This window comes from Eptesicus fuscus, chromosome 11 (genome assembly GCF_027574615.1).
Source record: "Eptesicus fuscus isolate TK198812 chromosome 11, DD_ASM_mEF_20220401, whole genome shotgun sequence".
Lineage (NCBI taxonomy): Eukaryota > Metazoa > Chordata > Mammalia > Chiroptera > Vespertilionidae > Eptesicus > Eptesicus fuscus.
In genome coordinates, this window is record NC_072483.1 from 31,346,332 (window position 1) to 31,353,586 (window position 7,255).

At 35.9% G+C, this 7,255-nt stretch overlaps 1 long non-coding RNA gene across 1 annotated transcript; it reads left to right on the forward strand.

Moving 5' to 3' along the window:
• Positions 1-271: 271 nt before the first annotated feature.
• LOC129150720 (uncharacterized) lies at positions 272-6,054 on the forward strand. Its single transcript, XR_008557457.1, has 4 exons — positions 272-322; positions 3,181-3,218; positions 5,585-5,664; positions 5,980-6,054. It is a non-coding gene; the product is annotated as an uncharacterized LOC129150720 (long non-coding RNA).
• The last annotated feature ends 1,201 nt before the right edge of the window (positions 6,055-7,255 follow it).

The following is a 7,255-nucleotide window of genomic DNA, read 5'->3' on the forward strand; positions in this document are numbered from 1 at the left end:
CTATGAAATTGCTTTGTTTTACATGACTATGTCCATTTTCTTCTGCTGCGTTAGTTTGCTGGTACTATGTAACAAATTACTACAAGTTTGTCAACTTGAAACAACACCTTTTTATGATCTCACAATTGCCATGGGTCTGGAGTCTGGCATGGCCTTGGTGGGTTCTCTGCACGGGGTCTCCCAAGGTTATAATCATTGTGTTGCCAGGGCTGCAATTTTATCTGAAGCTCAAGGTCCTCTGTCAAGCTCCTGTGATTTTTGTCAGAATCCACTTTCTTGCAGCTGTAGAACTCATGGCAGCTTGCTTCTTCAAGGCCAGTTGGTGAGAACATTTCTGACTTCCTAAGGTTTTTTTATAATAGACTCATCTGAATAAGTCAAACACATTCAGGTTAATCTCCCTTTGTTTAAATTAAGATCAACTGATTCAGGGCCTTAATCACATAGGCTTAATCCCTTTACCTTGTCACTTAAAGAAAACGAATCAGAGGAGCTACATTCTGTCATAGTTACATGCCCTCTCCACACTCCACAGGAGGCGATAAAACAGGACTGCTGGATATGTAGATGAGGGTATGTGAATCATGAGGGCCATCTTAGACTTATGCCCACTGCACCTGTTTTAGATTCTTATCTACAGCTATATTTGCTAGAAGTCAGATTTAGAACATCAGATACCCCAGGAAATATTCTAGGATGAATTACTTTTCTTTTATTTGCACTCATTTCCCCCCTATATTATATTCTGTGATGACACCCTTATTTCCTATTGGAATACGTATTCCAGATACCTTTGAAAAGCTGAAATTCTGAGAGAAATTCAAATCCTCAATGCCAACTGTTTAGGTTAGCTTCTTCAAGGTTTGCTAAATCAAGTTAATTTTTTCTTAAAAAGTATTACATGTGCCTACCACCCTACTTCTCAATGAAAGAGCTATTCCTGAAAAGGCAAGGATCTTATCCTTGATTTTATCTGAACAAATTTTCCAAAAGAGAACCTTGTAGAATAAAATATGCATGCTGGCGACCTTTTCATTTCTATAAGGGAAAGCCATTCTTCTAAATTAGGTAAAAAATAATTTGTTTTTATAAATAAGCAATGATGGCTGATAATACCTGCATCATTGTTGAAATCCATCATTTTGTATGAATATTAGAGCAAGTCCTTAAGTCGTTCCCTCTCTAGGGGCACACTGGCTGTCAGTATTACTTGTTACTTTAGCACTAAAAGTCCATTTTCATAGACAGTTAGACAATAATCTTAGAGCATTATGATCCTTTTGTAAATGTGCATAAAATAATAGTAAATACAAACACAACAATAAAAATTAGGAGCATTTACAGGTCTTGAATGGTATCTTAAATCCAGAATACATATTTAAATATATTCAGACTTTATAAAAAAAAGAGACTGTTCTTAAAATTCAAGTTTAGGAACATATGAACAATACTTTATTAAATTTAATTCAATTAAAAATATGATTTCAAATATTTTAGAAAACTTTCTCCTTTCAAGAGAATTCTTATTTGGTATGCAAACATTTGCTTTTTGTCTAATTTGTTTTATAATTTTGTAGGATGAAATGTCTAAAATAGGTGTATTCATATAAACACTTGGGCCATCTATAGTGTTTTATTAAGACAGACAACCCAGCTTGGAAATAATGATCTTTAGCTCTAGTGAGTGGAAATTCACAAAACTTTAAAAATGTAATCACTTTTCTAAAGGGGGAAAAATGATAAATGATTTCAGTAACTCAATCTGTTCTATGAAAGTTTCATGAGAAAAGGTAAATGAATGTTGGAAAGAAATTGTTTTCATAAGTTCCAAAGTGCATTGCCAACACATATTTTGAATTTTCTTTTGTTTCATTTTCCATTTTTATAAAAACTTCTGGAAGAGTGCTACCGAAATAAACTGCAGAGTTCCAATAATCTTTGTTACAGTTTAAATATGCTAATGGTCACCATAATTGTGCCTTAAACCACTTAGAGTTTGGCCCTAATTTCTTGTTTTCTATTTTATAGTAGAGGCCTGGTACATGAAATTCGTGCATGGGTAGGGTCCCTAGGCCTGGCTGGTGATCAGGGCCAATCTGTAGGGTGACTGGTGAGGTGACTGGGGGCCCCTGCTGGCACCCGCCTTGGCTGGCCTGGCACCACCTGCTCACTGGCCCTGCCCCCACTGCTGCCACTGGGCACCTCCCTCTGTGGGGCGACCAGCGGGGTGATCAGAGGACCCCTGCTGGGACCCGCCTTGGCTGGCCTGGGGTCTGCCAGCTGGAGGCAGCTCCTGCGTTGAGCATCTGTCCCCTGGTGGTCAGTGCACGTCATAGCAACTGGTCATTCCATTGGTCATTCCACTGTTCAGTTCATTTGCATATTATGCTTTTATTAAATAGGATCTTTCACTAAAGAAACTTTTTATTTTAAAATTTATTTTTTCTAAATATGTTTTAGTTCCTTTAATTATAGATTCTTCAATTTTTCTCTTTTATATTGGTCAGCTCATTTCAGCAGTAAGATTTCTTTTTGCTATTTTCCTTTAAAAAAAAAAAAAAAAACCTGTGTGATTCTGGCATTCAACAGGGACTAAAATTGCAGATTTGATCAAAAGAATTAGTGATGTGGTATTAGGGGAGGTATGTTTAGCATAGAATAGTCTCCAAAGTAAGATCATTTTGAAATTTATTTTTTACCATGTTATTGAAGCTCCTATAATGTTATTTTCAATAGAAATATCTTTTCATCTCATATTTAAGCAAATTTATCTTTTTAGTTTATTATAAAATAAAAGTAATCAAGATAAAAAAGTTAAGAGAACTTTTATTTATTTATTTATTTATTTATTTATTTATTTATTTATTTATTTTTTTATCTTTATTGTTGAAAGTATTACAAATGTCCCCCTGTTTTTCCCATTAACCCCTTCCACCCCACACCCACCCTCCCAGGCCTTCACCACACTATTGTCTGTATCCATGGGTTATGCATATTTGCATATAAATTGTTTGGTTAATCTCTCCCCCCCCCCCCCTTCTCTCTGATATACCTCAGTGTGTTGGATGCTTCAATGTCTCTATTTCTATTTTGTTTGTCAGTTTATTTTGTTCATTAGATTCCACATATAAATGAGATCATGTGATACTTGTCTTTCTCTCTCTGGCTTATTTCACTTAGCATAATACTCTCCAGATCCCTCCATGCTGTCTCAAAGGGTAAGAGAGCCTTCTTTTTTACAACTGCACAGTATTTCATTGTGTATATGTACCACCATTTTTTAATCTATTCATCTACTGATGAGTACTTAGGCTGTTTTCATATCTTAGCTATTGCAAATAATGCTGCTATGAATATAGGGGTGTATATTTTTTTTTCTGATTGATGTTTCAGGTTTCTTAGGATATATTTCCAGAAGTGAGATCACTGGGTCAAATGGCAGTATCATTTTTAATTTTTTCAGGAAACTCCACATTGTTTTTCATAGTGATTGTACCAGTCTGCATTCCCACCAACAGTGTTTCAGATTTTTTTCTCCACATCCTCACCAACATTTGTTGTTTGTTGATTTATTGATGATAGCCATTCTGGCTGGTGTGAGGTGGTACCTTGTTGTTGTTTTAATTTGCATCTCTCTGATGATTAGTGACACTGATGAGTTTTTCATATGTCTCATTGCCATTTCTATGTCCTCTTTGAGGGAAAACTTTTAGCCAGTGTAAAAAGTGGACTAAGGAAGAAATAAATGCATGGTAATGATAAATACCAAATTCAAAATGGTGATTCTTGGCAGGAAGTAAATTGGTACGGTTGGGGAAGAGTCTAAAGGACCTTCAATGAATTCAATAAAATTCCTTCCATGGGTGTTTTTCATAGCATTGCATTTTGTATATATCCTGATATTGCATAACAAACTTCTTGTAAACACACATACCACAAATAATCAGCATAATAGGTGATTTTGAGTTGCTCCAATTTTGTTGCATTCCTATGGGTTATAGAAAACAAATCTAGGATGGTCTATGTGGCCTCATATCTCCATGTGAGTATTGGGGTGGCACTGTCTGAAGGCAATGTTTGCTAAATTCTAAAAAGCCAAGGTTCTGTGTGTGAGGTGGGGGATTAGGGGTGCAGTTTCCAACACCAGAGAGGGACCATTCTTAGTCAGGAAAATGGAAACATAGAAGTAGAGTTTACCAAGGTGGATGGGGAATTTTGAGCAGCACTCTCACTCTTTATTCTCTCTCTTTTTTTAATGTTTGTTTTTAATTAATTTCAAGGAAGAGGAAGGGAGACAGAGAGAGATAGAAACATCAATAATGAGAGAGAATCATCAATTGCCTGCCTCCTATACGTCCCCCATTGGGGATGGAGCCTGCAATTCGGGCATGTGCCCTGACCAGGAATGGAACCATAACTTCCTGGGTTCATGGGTTGACACTCAACCACTGAGCCACACCAACCGGGCACCCTTTACTCTCTTGGGCTTGGATTCAAGAAGGATAAATAATCTAGGTGGTGATTGCTAGCATGTCATAGTCTATGGTAAACAAACCCAGGATCTATGAAGGAGGGCATTTCCTGGACCCATTCCTTTTTTTGAATCATATGGCAGGAATAATCTGTATAAATGTGCAAGGTGCACCGATCACCCAGTTTTACTTTGCAGTTTGGGTTTACTTCTTTTTTGTTACCTTAAAGTATTATTTCTTCTCTCACACCCCAAGTTCCCCAGAGCCTTAAGGTGGGGTTGGAGCCAAACCCTCTTAGTGTCTCTATATCACTTGAGGATAACACAAATACATTTTATTGGTAGTATTCCTTGAAACTTGTAGATAAGGATATTTTAGAGCATACACTGCTCAATAGCACTATTTAAGAAATCAAAGAAGAGTAATCTCTATTTTTAAGGTGAACAATCGTGTTTGCAAGATGAATGTTTGCATATAATTATTTAAAAAATCCTTTCCAACTATATTGCCAATCTTCATAGGCAAGTTACCAGAATTTGTGAGCCAGAACTTCCTACTATGGTGGATAATTCTCTAGTTTAGTGGGTTAATACAAAAAGTTTAACCAGTCTACTCATGTAGGCAATCTGCTTTTGCTATAAATTATCCAGTCAGAAAATCTATTCTTTGAACACAAAGTGAACAATTGAAAAATTGCCTTTCCCTCCTAAGTGGGTATAGACTCAAATAATGAGAATTACCAGGCAGTGATCCTTTTCTATTTAAAAGCTGAAATCTGAGGAGCAACAAAGAAAGTGACAAGGAGACCACAATCTAGCACAGACCATCTGATCATGTCTTAGTCTTGGAGTATAAATTATTCTCTGACCAAATGGATCATGGAAGAATATGCACAGGTGTAGAACTGTCAAAAGAATTACAAAATGTTCATTCATTCATTCACTCACATCTTAATTAGAGTTAGGGAAAAACTTCTCTAAATGCTCATATTTTATAATGTAGTCTATAAGTTAACAATCGCACTTATTAATAAACATAACTTGACTTAATGAAGTTTTCCTTTCTACTGGGCATTTTTGAAAGAAAAGTCATTTTATTTTCATTCTTAAAAGGATTTCATGCCTAAGATTGACACTTCACAATGTATTTATCAACACGGACCAGCTTATTTTCAATCAATATGTTAGGAGAGGTAAGTTAAGAGAGTATATAATTCTACACATAAGAGGGAGGATGAATTTTCAAATTGTAACATGAGAGAAATGTCCCACTATATAGAGTTTGGTGTATTCAACTGTTTTTCACCATTAATGGGTACTCCCTGGTTAAAGAGATAACAATTTGCTTAAACGTGCAAGGTGCACCGATAAATTTTCTGAAGGGATAGTATCTCCCAGTTAAAGTTATGTTGATTTTTAAAAAATCACAAATCACATATACTTAACATTTTTAATACATTTTATCCTTCCTAAGTACCTTTAGATTAAATTCCTCTCATTCATTTTAGTACTTATCTCCACACTATCAGTATGTGCATGCTCATGAACAAAAATTCTTCAACCCTGCATCTTTTCAAGACTATTCACGGAGTTATCGGAAACCTGAACTAGAAGATAATGGATTTAGGTAAACGTGATGTTGCTAAAGTAGTTGAAGCCTGTCAGCCTTAAATATAAGCAGGATGGTCTAAATTGAGTCTAAATATTACATTCATTTTTAACATATATTATATATACATAAATAATAAGATGGGCTTTTCACAGTTAATGTAGATCATATTGTTATAGGTTATAAATGTTAAAAAGTAATCAACTTCCTAACAAAGACAGACTTAGGCAAAAAGTTAAATTGTACACATGTTGTCATATGAATTCACAACTTTTTTTTTTTTTTTTAGCCATATCCCCAACTCTAGCCACCATTTTCTTTTGTCAGATCTATGGCTAAAAACACAGTCATCGAATCAGACAGACAGAATTGGTTCTAATTTTAGTACTTTCGGAGTTACTTTCTTTACCTCTCTAATTCTGAAATGTTCATCTGTAGAATGCTGGTAACAATTCCAGCATCATAGGGTTATTGTGAGAAATTCCTGTCTTAATGTATATGAAAGGCCTACCCTAGTCCTGCCAGGTAGAGCATACTAAAAAGAGGTTCTCTGAATTATCATCTTCTCCATCAATGAGGATTGGAGCAGCAGGAAGAGCAATGATGGAGGAAGTTGGCAGCAAGTATAGATTATTGGTTTAACACACACACACACACACACACACACACACACACACACACACACACACTTACAAACACAAATACCCCGTCTCACACCAGACCCTTTTTTCTGTATCAAAACCCATTCATAGGGAATATTCTGATATAACCTGAGTGCATAAATGACTTATGGAGCCTCAGGAGTTATTGTTATTCTCAGAAAATTTATATTAGAAAGAAGGAAAATAAAACAAATGCCATGAAATTAAAAATGACATTAAAATAGTAAAAACCTCATATAGAATTTCAGGCGTCAGTAAGCCGAAGAGTAAAGGTACCTAGTAAATGCATGCTCTAATAGTCCTAATTTTTTGCCTACTAGAGTTATCTTGGTTAGAAATTATTTCATTGCAGCCTCCTCAGTGTTGCTTCGTGGTTGAGCACCGGCCCATGAACCAGGAGGTCATGGGTTTGATTCCTAGTTAGGGCACATGACTGGGTTTCAGGCTCAATCCCCAGTGGGGAATGTGCAGGAGGCATCTGACTGATGTTTCTTTCTCGGGGATGTTTCTATC